We start from the raw sequence: 12,348 nt of genomic DNA on the forward strand, positions 1-12,348 counted from the left end.
GAGGAAAAAAAATCAAGTCGTTCTCTCTCTCTGTGCTCACTGCTCTAGCCCTGCCTGCTTCCTAACAAAACTTGTAATTTTGTATTATTTTTTTTAACATGAAGTCAATATTTTTTCTTAATGTTCCATTGATCATCTCAGAGTACACAGCAGAGCTAGGCTGAGCATCCTCCTCTCAAATCATCTCCCTGGAGATGTGACACTAGGGAAAACCAAGCACATCAGGTCACTGCATTTCAGTGTCAGTGCTCTTGACTTGAGATCAAGTAATCTCAGGGCATAACGTGACTCCTCTGCAAGAGAACATCTCTGCTGTGTCACCAGAATACAGTGCGGATCACGAGAAAAGAGTGAAGCCTGGAGAGACCCAGCAGCCTTTGCTGTAGGGGTTTGTTGCTGACCTAGCAGGTTACTACATGTGATTACAGTATCTGGAGGTAGTGCTGCTGGACTTAGGAGAGTCTCTACTGGTCCATTCTGGGTGAAGTAAAACTTTTTGAAGCAGTCCTCCTAACAAAGCCTCTCAAGCAAAAGGCTACTCTGACATTATTCATATTTCTGGTTATTAATAAACCTAGGAAACTGCAGCCAAAAGAAGCATGAAAGTCTGATGCTTTCAAAAGCCTTCAGCCATGATGTTGTTTCATCACTCTGTCCTGGGACCCAGCAAGAGGGTTCAGCAATTGCTTGGAGGATGTGAAATCTGGTCAAAGCCATAAGAAGGTAGGGCTCCTCAAAGCTTGGGTGTTGGGTTGTACAAAAGATCCTGGTGAGCTCCAGGACTAGCTGGATTCACAGGACCCAGGGGGTCTGGTTTACATGGTTACAGCATGAAAACTAAGACTTTAGGAGTTTGGGGCAGCTGAAGTGTCCTCTGTGTGTGATGCTGCAGGAGGGGAGCAGCACTGCTTGCTGCTCTGATGCACTTGTTTCCATCAAGGCTTTGGGAGTGCTTTCTGCACTTTGTTCCAGGAAATATGCCAAGAAAGGGCAAACATACTGGTTATTTATAGGCTTTCTTAAGGCCTTCCTTATTACTGCTTGGAGTCCATCTGGGTAGACGTTTATGTACTGCTCTGACCTTTTCTGCCAGATGAAAGAACACAGATCCTCTTGTTCTCCACTGACCTTCCAGTGTACTCTTTCTTGGGAAGGTAGAAATAATAAAAGAATCCCTGAGGAACCTGAAAGGAGGAAACATTTTTCTATCATTAAAAGATCCACTCTAAGTACTCATAATTGGCAAAGAAAGAGGTTTTGTAGGCTGCTTGCTTCCTTTGTCATGGGTGTGACTCAAACAAGGAATTGTTTTTACCGTCTCAGCTCAGGATGATAGGAAGAATTTCTGTTTATGTGAAGTCACTGTTGAGAAAGTTTCAGTTCCTCCTGTGAACAGAAGCAAAACTCCCACAGCAAAGACTCCATTAATCTTTACTGTGCTGATCCAGATTGACTTATTCAGCACATGAACAAGATCAATAACAACACTGGGGATTTCTCTTCATCCTGTGCTGGTGAGATCAGTGGAAATAATAAACAAGGGTGAGCGAATGCACAGGCTGATTAGTGTATACACATATTTCTATGCTTGGAGACCTCTGTAATATCTCCCCTGGCATTAGATGCTATTTATTGACTCCTTTGTGGAAAAAGGTCGGTGGTATCCCCACTCCCCAGGGCTGCTGCTTATCAGAGATAGTATTTATATTTGGGTAAACTTCAAAAAACACTTTGATCTTTTTATTATTTTCTTATCTGTGCAATTTAATGTATTTTAAAGGGTGAGTGGAAGAAGAATTCTTCTCCCAGCCTTTCCAAGAGCCACCCAGGGCAGCTGGGCTTTTTGCAAAGGCCAAGTTACCTCCTTCATGACACAATTTCTCAGAAAATATAATAATTTAAAACTTAATTTTCTTACTTAAAAACTTGGAGTCTCTTGTGTCGGGGAGGGAGATGCAGATGTTTTCAGAGACTTGGGAACTGTTCACTGGTTAGTTTAAAATATTTAGCTATTTGCATGCTTTGTTTTGAGGTATGTAAAATAAATAGAATCATAAATCACCCCTTAAGTATTCTGTTTGGTGCTGGGTGATTGGATATAACAGATGGATGCTTACAGGCGGGAGTTAATTTTGTTCTAAGTTAGCAATGGGTTACAAACCAGAACATCAGATTTTAGCCCCCTAAAGCTGTGGATCTATTTACATCTGTCTTGGGAACTTTGTGAGGCATAAAACTTGCATAAAGTGGGCAACAGCTGTAACCCCAGATTAGAGTCATCTTCAACATTGGGACAGTTGAAGTCCAGGCCTAGGGGACTGCTCCCAAATTTCTGCTCAAAACCGCTGTGAATGGCTGGAGGTGTGTGAATGGTGTGGGTGGGGACTTTTCCAAAATATCATTGAAAATAATTCCCTATTTGCCTGAGACTGTCTGCACCACACGTAGTTTGATAAAGATACCAGGATCCATCTCTAGAGACAGAGATTTGCCATTACTGGGGTTCTGGGATGGGGCAGCTGTGCTAGTGGCTGAGACTGCACAAAGATATAATGATCATCTCTCTTGTGTGTTCTAATGTTTTAACATCTACTGCACATGGAATTAGGGAGTGGTTTGTCAGACATTTTTAAGCAGGCTTCTGCTAACATATCCAGAAATCTGTCTGACCTCTAAACTATTTTCCCATTTGCTTATTCATTTTTTTCTAGTAACAGGATCCCTGGTAACACAGAAGTTGAGAAAACTACGAATGATTTAATAACAGATGCAGTTCCTGTTTCTGTTTGCCAAGTCACTGCCTAGTTCAGTGCAAACATCTAGTTTTTCTTTTATCTGAAGGTGAAAGAGTCTCTCCAGCAGTAATCCTGCAGAGTCCAGTGTACACACTTCATCCCCCATGTGGGGCCCAGAAGGCCAGCTCAGTGACATTTGGCTCGGAGAATACATTTAAAGTTCAGCCTTGACTGGGAGGATTCTCCATCACAACAGCATCTTCATTACTACCAACCTGCAGAAGGGGGGAGAGAAGGAATGGTGTTGAGGTCAATTTGCAGGCACAGTGCTCTTGGTTTGCTGAATAAACTGGGTTTTGAGATGGTGCTGATGATTTTGCTTGCATCCACCAGAGAAAGGTTATTGAGCATTCAGTAAATCTCCTGAGGATCAGTTATAAAGACCGGTATTTACAGAAGGGTAAACAATAAATCTTTATGACCTTCTTACAGTTAGCAGAATTTAAAGTTGCATTATTCTTTTCTTTTCCTGTAGACAAGGCTTTGATAAAACTATCTGTCAGTTAACTTCAATAATCCATGGTCAACAGGGTGTTTGCTGGAGAAGAGGAGAAATGACTTAGTTAAATTTTAAGTTGTTTGTTTGTTCTACTTCTTGCCAATTTTTTTTTTTTTCCAGGAGATTAAAAATTAATGTTTTGATGGATTCTCTGAGGATCATTTACCTTGACAGGAGGAGAAAAAAAAGCCCCCTTAGGTCACCATTGTCTTAATTTCTGATCTTGTCAGATAGGCAATGACAATGGGACTGTGGAGGGTTGAACAAGGGAATCTCTGTCATTCAAATTGTTACATGCTTGATCCCTGCTGTCAGATTTACATGAATTTCACATTCACAATGTGTGTCCCCACTTGTTAAAAATTAGCGCATGGTATTTTTCAGGTTGCCTGGGATAGTCTCTTCCTTAAAGAATTGAAATTTATGGGTTTGTTTTTACTTTTTGAGTTGTAAGGTTTTTATTCTTAGTGGTTTATTTACTTAAGAAAATTAAAAATTGCTCCATTTCCTTGTTCTTTCATTAGCCTCATTCAACGTTTTAATTTCTTGTCAATCGAGTTTTGCTGTTTTCTTAAGACTTCTTGTGAGCAGATTGTATGTCTTATTTACATATATTGACAGACCTTTTGCTTCTGTTGAAGCCACACAAAATTGTCTGGCATGGATAAATCCATGTTGTGTCTATATTTAGGCCTAGTATTTATAAACAAATTTTCTAAAACCAAACAAGCTACACTGATACTGCCTTGTAAAGTGGAGGCAATTAGATAGGTAAAAAGGAATTTTCACAAGGCTTATTAATTCCTATTCCTCTATGGGGATATTTATACCAACATAAAGCACCTTTATACTAGTAAAATTGCATTCACATTTAGGTTGCTAAGCTGGTGTAATTATATCAGAAAGCAGGTGTAATTCTGCTGAAAGATTTAGAGCAGGACAACCTGTTCCATAGGCAAACCTTCAGATGTTGGAGGCCAGGTTGCCCTGTACAACTTCAGTAGCAGAGGTCTTTGGAGAAGGTGGACACCTCATTTCAAGCTGGTGCATTTGCAAGAGATGTAATTGTTTAAGTAAAATTGTGTAAGAGTAACATGCAGGTCTCTGGGCAAGTTATAGGCCACTTAAACCTCCCTAAAAGACAGTGTTACGATGTTAGAAGAGTCAAAAGAAGAGTCAAATTCTCAGTCTAGGTTCTTCACAGTCTTACCTCTTTGGTGTTGTAATTGGAATTTGTATGGTCAGTAAACTGCCAAAATTTTTCAGCAAAACTGGTCAGCTTGAGTGCAGCGGAAACCAAGAAACCAACTGGGAGTCTGGCATTTCCCTGTGGTCATGTATTTCTTTTCAAGAAACAAATGCTAATGCACGAAACCTGCCAAATCTCTTGGTCTTTCTAAAACGGCAATTTTAGGCTGTGGGTGCTGGAGGACAGAGCACCTGTATATGAAGTCTTGCATGATTCCCTGCCAAAGGAGACATCAGTATTCTAAAAGGAAGAGCTAGTGTCTGTGGCTTGGAAGCAGGCAGTTTTATCCTTTGTCAACTATGCAATGAAAAACTTTCATAAATAACTGGTAATGCATAAACATTTACTGTCTGGAGCAAGGTTAATACATGTATTTGTTTGAAAGAAGTGTAAATGCTGCTCCATGGGGCTGGTTTGTGAAGCATTGAAGTGTTTATGTCCAAAGAGATACTGTATCTACAGAGGGAGACAACTTTCCCTATCAACTCCTGCTCAGGTGTGATTTTCAAATGAAGTATTTTGGCTTGGGAGAACATGTTGTTCTCCGGAGAAACTGGTGGAGACACGTGGCATAATAATTTATGGCTTTCAAGCATTGTGTGGGAAAGCATCACATCCCAACCAGAAGGGAATTAACTGATGCTGACAATTGAGTAATTGGGAGTATATGGCACAGCATGGATATAGTTGGTAGTGCCTCAAAGTTCTTTATGCCCTTTGCTTTAGAATTAAGAAACAGATGGTCTGTTGGAGTTACTTCCTTCCACGTCCCTCCTCAGGTGCTCATTTTATGCTAAAGGCAGCCATCTGCTTAGGACTGGTGACTTGTACCTGTGGAAGATAAATATCAAATGGGTTTCATTGTACTGTAGGTGACTTTTAAGCCTGGGACATCTTAGTGAAGTACTACAACACTCCTACTCATTTCTGTGGTGACACAGAGATCTATATTTAATACCCTAACTATGTGGTTAGTAGGAACTAGTTCTCAAATGTTAGCACATGAGATATGTTTCACTTCTAAGCAGGGAACCACGGCCTCTAATGAGTGTCTTACTGGGTTCCCTTTTACAGTGCAGCTGGACTCTTAATTCTCCTTTTTGTTCTAAACTTATTTGCCAATGCTCCTTTTACTTGTGACTGTCTGAAGGCAGACAGGAGTTTTCCAAAAGCCCCTGCAATTGATGAATCAAGGTACCATGTTGTGTTTTACTTGCAGCCTGCTCATTTAAACAAATATTGTGTCATGCAACTTTCCAAACCAAATGCCTCATTATTTCCTTTAGTCTTCCAGATCCCTGAGGATCTTCCTCTCTTTTTTTCTTTACGTTTGTTGCTGTCCTCTGTGGTGGATGCCAGGCTCCTGGTAAAACAAGTCTGGTCTTTTCATTGGTGATTTGCTTCCAGCTCTAAAATGCGCCAAATTTGTTTTTGAAATCCTTATAGTATTGTGGGAACAATGTTATCCTGGTGCTGCATGCCTCCCTGGTCCTTTTTGTTGTGATTTGTTCCCAGGTTCCTGCCCTGCCAGGCTCTGTGCTGGTGGCAGTGCTCCCTGTTCTGTAGAGCAGGTTTTTGCAGAAATGGAGGCATAAAATACAGTGGCACAAGCAAATATCTACAGATGTACAGAATAAATCTCAGAGCTTTAGAAACTGGCTCAAAACCTCTTTGGAAGTGCAGCCAATTGGGCAAGATGCATCCCAGGTGTAAAACTGTGGACTTAAATTCACCACTGCTGTAACCCTGTGGCAGTGGCTCCTAGGCTTAGAGATTATTCTGGAGCAGAAATCATGAATGAGCATGAGGGACCTGCATCTCCTCACTAACAGATACTACGGTCTAATATTTTTTGCAGGGAGGTGGGCATGCATATAAGGAGATTGTTCCTGACCTTCTTACATAGATTGTGTGGATTAAATATTGAAAACTTTAGCAATAGGTTTTGACTGAGAAAAATTTCTTTGCTGCCACCATGTCTCTCCTGTACTTCAAGTGGAGGGCACCTGAACAATAATGAGCACTGTTGTCCATCAGTTCCTAGAAGCAGATCAGAAGAGATGTGGGATTGCTGCAATCTCCTAAAAAGTTTGCCAAGAAAAATCATAATGAGGGTGAAGTACAAAAAAAAACACCCACAAGGCAGCCAGCGCAGTGTAAATGGAACATGACTGAAGAGAAAGGAAAAGCAAGATTTGAGTGGAAAATAGTTCAGTGGGATCATGTTGGAATGGACTGAGTTTGCAGGTGCGAGGTGCTCTTTATCTGTTAAAATTGCATTTTGGTTCTTTTGTCTCCTTTTTTGTGCAGCTCTGCTACTTCGTCTCAGGATTGAGTCTCCCCAGATAAGCATAACTAATCCTTGCTCACCTACTTACTGTCTTCTCCTGGGTTTTTGTAGAGCACCTTTTGAGAGAGCTGTGGCTGTTGTTGCAGCTCTTAATTCAGTCCTTCCAGGCTGGAGGAGGAATAAGAGAGTCTGAATGGCAGTCAGTGATGCAGGAATTTCCTGAGCTTTACTCCTGGGTCTGCACAGTCCTAGATAATTCATTTTTTCAGCTTAGTGCCAGAGGTTCTGCAGTTACCTGTCTCTGAGAAACTGAAGCAATGTTTGTACCACGTTTGTTAGGTTAACAGAGTTAGTCTGGGATTAGCCACTCCAGCATGACCACTGTGGTGGCACAGCTGCAGCTTGGAGGATGGTCTCCTTCAAACCTGGGGGACTGTAAGTGAAAAAAGCAGAGGAATTGGGCCATTTTATTGTGTTCATAGCATTCACAGTACTTTAAACTTTGCCCATATCTCTTGCCTCTAAAAAGCAGAGCAGTGTGCTGGACATCAGGGCATAGGAAACACTGTGGGGGGACAGGGAGACATTTGGGCTCAGGTTGCATGTTTTTCCTTTCTGTTGTTGGAAGCACACTAGTGCTAGCAGTCCACACTGAGGTGCTCTTAAGTGTAAAGGCATCCACATCCAAACTGCATTGTGACCCCCTGTGAGCATTTTGGGTGGGCTGGTCCCTCCACCGGCTGGGGAAGCTCGAAAGTTGAGTGGCTGGGGAGCAAGGCTGGAGTGAGTCAGGAGAGAAGTCTCGACAACTCCCCCCTGTTGGGATGCTTGATTTGGCACTTTCCCAGAGGCAAGCTCTAAAGATGAGCTGCTCTTTGCTTGAAGTGGCTGAGGCATTCTGTGCAGCAGTGAGAGATGTAGCTTTATTAGCTTCAATTTTGTCATATCAGTAAATGCTCACGCGGCATGTGTGGTACGTTAATCTTGACCCATAAAGACTTGTACAAACAAAGTAAGCTGAGTTGAATAAAAAATAATTTAGCAGGTTAGTTTCTGTTCTGTTTTCTGAAATAAAATGTTTCCTTTGGTTTGATTACATCTAGAAAGAAAAAAGTCTTCTGGTGGGAGAATACTAGGCACAGGGAACTGTAGTACACCCCAGCCCTCATCACATGAACATGGCAGCACAAGACACCATCCAAAGACAGATGCTACCCCTTTGCAGTGGATACCTAGAATTGAATTTTTGTGGGTTATGTTGTAATTTATCTCACAGGATGGGTTTTCTCTGGAAATTTGCCTTTTGGGCTCTGTCTCAGTCACATGTCTCCAGATGTCAGTGTCGCCTCAGGAAGTTGTAATGGACATGTCTGGAAGTGCTTGGTGGGATTGTAGAGTGAAGTTTAAAGGTCTTTGGACCTGGACAGTTTGATTTCTGCTTCAAAGGAAGGTTTATTCTATATGCTTTCTGCTTCAAGGTGTTTGGATTGTGTGATCTGTCAGTTGATCTTTATAAAAAAATCCACAAAATGAAGTCCCAACACGCAACTGTGTAGCAATGTAGGCTTTTAATGTGTCTCCTATTAGCAATGAAAAGTGAACCAGCTGCTGCTTCCTGTGGGACTTTTTCCTCCTCAATGATTTCTTAATATCTTCTGTTTTCTTCAAAGGTTAATCTCTGTTAGCTACTCTGTGATATCTGGCTCCTTTCCACATGCACCTCTTTTCTCAGCTAGATCTTCAGCAGTGACCTTATAACTGTAGACAAACATGATCATTGTTGATCTGTCAAATCCAATAACCCTTGGCTTAAATGTTAGGTGGATGTATGTTATTGCTTTGGGAGGCAATAATCCAGAAGGGAATTCATTTTACAGAGAGATCTTCTGCCTTGCTAAAGGGCTGTGGGTTGGATGAGTCACCTGCCCAACATCATGCCAGTTGGTTTGCTTCTTCATTAGTTCATACCTCTATTTGTCTCTCATGACTAAGAAGCAAAGTCTGATCCTTCCATCTGAGATTTGGTAATCCTTGCTTACAGCCAAGGAAGGAGTGTTTCTGCCTTAGCAGTGCCTGAGGCTTTACCATGTAATGCTGTTGCAGAGATAAGGTAGCGGATGAAAGCTGGTTATCATTTGGACCCTGCTGCTTCTTTGCTTGCTTACAACAGCAGTTTTAGAAGCCAGGAAAGTGAACAGTAGGGACAGCATATATGGGTCAACCCAGCCAAAACACACAGAACCAAATACAACTGGCTCTGCTGGAGGCTTTGTGAAACTCTTGTGTATATGTGACTGTGATCTTCACTGTGCAGACCTCCAGAGCAGTGCCAGAAATGTAGATTAATGGTTGTTCTACCAAACATTATCCCATGCTCTTCTTTCTAGGGGTAGGCAGAGTACACTGAGCTTTATGCAATAAAAATCCATTTTGACAGAGAACTACTGAAATTAATTTTCATAATGGAGTGACATTCAATGTTATCTTCTATGGCTGTTCAGTCTTTCACAGGTTGAACAGACTAACAGCACTTTTCATCCAGTGTCCAGATGTTTATGAACACTTACCTGAGCAATCCTGGGCTGTGCAGAAACATATCCCTGTAGGTTGTGTCTGCTTCAGATGCAATACTGATGGACTCCTCAGTTCTGAGAGCTTGATGGCACCTTATTTAGCATCTCACATTTTATGGTTTGAGTAGAAGCCTTCACAATCTCCTTTTAAACATGCCCTTTCAACATTTAGCTGAGGAGTAAAAACATCTTAATGCAGCAAGAGTTGCTGCTTGCTAACCTGTTACCATAAAACCAAAATTAAACAAACAGCAAAAAAATCAAATGGTGTTTCCAATATTAAACCACCAGGTGTTCTTGGATGGGAGAGGGCTCGAGGAAAAGGAAAGGGAAACAACAGTTGATTTTTATGGGGAATTTTCTTAATTCCTGACTCATCCCAGCTGTCCCTGCTGTAAGTTACATGGCTGTTTCCTGGTTGTGCTCCTGAAATTGATTTTTGACGAACACTTTTTTTGTGGGTATTATGCCAGATTTAGGCTTTTTTGAGAAAATAATTACTTCAAAGGTCAAACACATGCATGTCTTGTGTGCAGCCTTTCCCATGATCCCCCTCAGCCCCACAGCAGCAGCAGGCACAGTCTGCTTCCTGCATCTCCTTTTTGAGCCATGGAGTGTCCTGGGAATCATGGCTTTTATTTCAAATTCCCTGTGTTTTGATTTGGGTTAGTTGAAATATAAATACAATTAGAGTTAGCAGAATACCTCTGACTTCCATTTTTGCCATTGCATATGTGCTTCAGGCATTATGCTTTAGGCATCAGCTAAAATGGGATCTAAACTATTAAAAAGCCCACAGGTTCTGACTCAAAACTCAGTTTCATGTTTAAAGGGAAAGGTTGGCTTATAAATGTTTTGTAGTGGTGCCTACTCAGCAGGGATGGTACATAGAAACTTGCAGCAGGTTTGAATCCTGTTCTGTATCCACAAAGAAAGCAAAAGGATTGAGGTCCAGTTTGAACTGAACAAGTGAATTTGTGGAATGCATAGTAAATTATACCTGGAGACTTGAAAAGACCTGATCTTTATTATTTTTTTAACATGACTTCAAAAACCCAGACTCACCTATAAAAATTTAAGTTTAGAATTTTTACATGCAGCTACAGAGCTTTGCATACATAAGCATTTTTGTATAGTTTGGGTCTTAAGTTGTCTCTGGATACAAATGAAGTTTAAAAAGCATGTAACAAGCTCCTAGAAGGAAGGCTGCTGCTTCTCCAATGCTGAAGTCTCACTCTACCTGGTTCCATGACATTCACAAACCTGTCTCACTTTTACTCACTCTGCCTTTGCTGTTTTTACAGTTGTACGATTTGGGGTATAATTTTCTTATTCAGTCCAATTTGCATTGCTGCTATCTCTTTTTACAGCTATCTGTTTCAAGCTATGCCCACTGACTGCATTAGCCTGTAAATGCAGACATCAGCTACTGGAACTTCCCAGAGATTGATTTTATGGAACTTAACTGGAAATAAAATGATACCAATAAAATCTTTTGCTTGCTTTGCCTTGACAAACTGCAGGCAAAGTCTGCCATGCATCTTATGATGGGTTCTCCTTTAGTCTGTGAGTGGTCCCATTTTCCTAGGAAAAAGGGAAGCATGTAGTACTTCTTACTGTATATAGGGATATAGCAGAATCTGCAGCCTTGTAAATAAGAAGTTATTTCTCTCAACTGGAGTAATAAACTTCCACATTTTTATTTTTATTTTTTTTAATTACCAACAGTTGCAGTAATTTGAAAGGTGGTAGCAGAGCTCTAGCTGAATGAAATTGTTTAAAAATGAGAGAGAGAGAATAGTGTGTTGTTTTTTGTTTTTTTCCTGTCTCTTATTTCTAGTGGGAGGGAATGAAAAAGAATCAGCATCCAGCACTGCTGAACATTGGAGGTCTCTGACCTTGGCAGAGTAGGTGCTTGAACTAAATTGTCCCCATAAGCTTCATAGGAATTAGTTACACAGGAAACAGGTAGAGAGAGGATATGAAAGATACTATCTAATGAAAATGAGTCTCATGAATATAAGCAATTGGAAATCTTGCATTTTAAAAGAGAATGCTGCAATCTAAAAACAAGACAGTAGGGAGGTAAATGTTAACAACCCTCTAAATTTGGTGGGTGCCAGGAGAGGTTATTGAGGAAGGGATATGTTCCTCTAGCCTGTGTAGCCTGTGTAGCTCTGGAAAACAGACTGATTTGGGCACACAAACCCTTTAGGAAAGGAAAATGCTCTCTGTAGTAAAACCTTTTTCTTTTGCTTGTATGTTAGCTGATTATGCACCTCCCTTTTCCACTATTCTCTCTGCTTTATCTCAGAGCAAAGATAATTTCTCCCTCTTTTCCTTTCGGATATGATCAAAATACATTTATTTGTCCTTGAGAAACAGTATTATTGTTATTTGTATAGCAGTAGCTGGATTCACAGGAGTAATGAAATGCCAGCAAAGCTCCAGTTTGCTGAGATAGAGAAATGTGATACATGAGAAAATAGTCTAAGCATGGTGACGTGCTTCTAGAAAACAAAACCAGACATGCTGAGAGGTTAGGGATTAGTTCTTGATTTCCAAAGTTTTTTCTGTATTATGCTATTTATTTTTTGTTACTGCTGTTTGCTTTTAAGAAATTCAAAGATCAAATTTTCTGAAGACTGTTGCTTCCTAAAATGCAGGTGTCGCGAGCCGGTATTGGGGAACCAACAGTGTAGTTATGAACAACAACGTTCCTGATGTAGAAGAGCCCTTTAAAAGTCTGGTGCTTACTGGACAAGCTCCATTGTTCTCAGGTACATCATTGTGCCTGGTAAACTCCAGGATGGGTCAGGAGCACATCTTTGTGGGTCAGACCTACTGTCCAATTTTACTTGCTTTTGTACTATGCCTTTTACCAGTATAAAGTCTGTGGTTCCATATTCTAGGCTGTAGGATAGAAATTATATTAAAAATCC

This window comes from Apus apus, chromosome 13 (assembly GCF_020740795.1).
Source record: "Apus apus isolate bApuApu2 chromosome 13, bApuApu2.pri.cur, whole genome shotgun sequence".
In the NCBI taxonomy this organism is placed as follows: Eukaryota; Metazoa; Chordata; class Aves; order Apodiformes; family Apodidae; genus Apus; species Apus apus.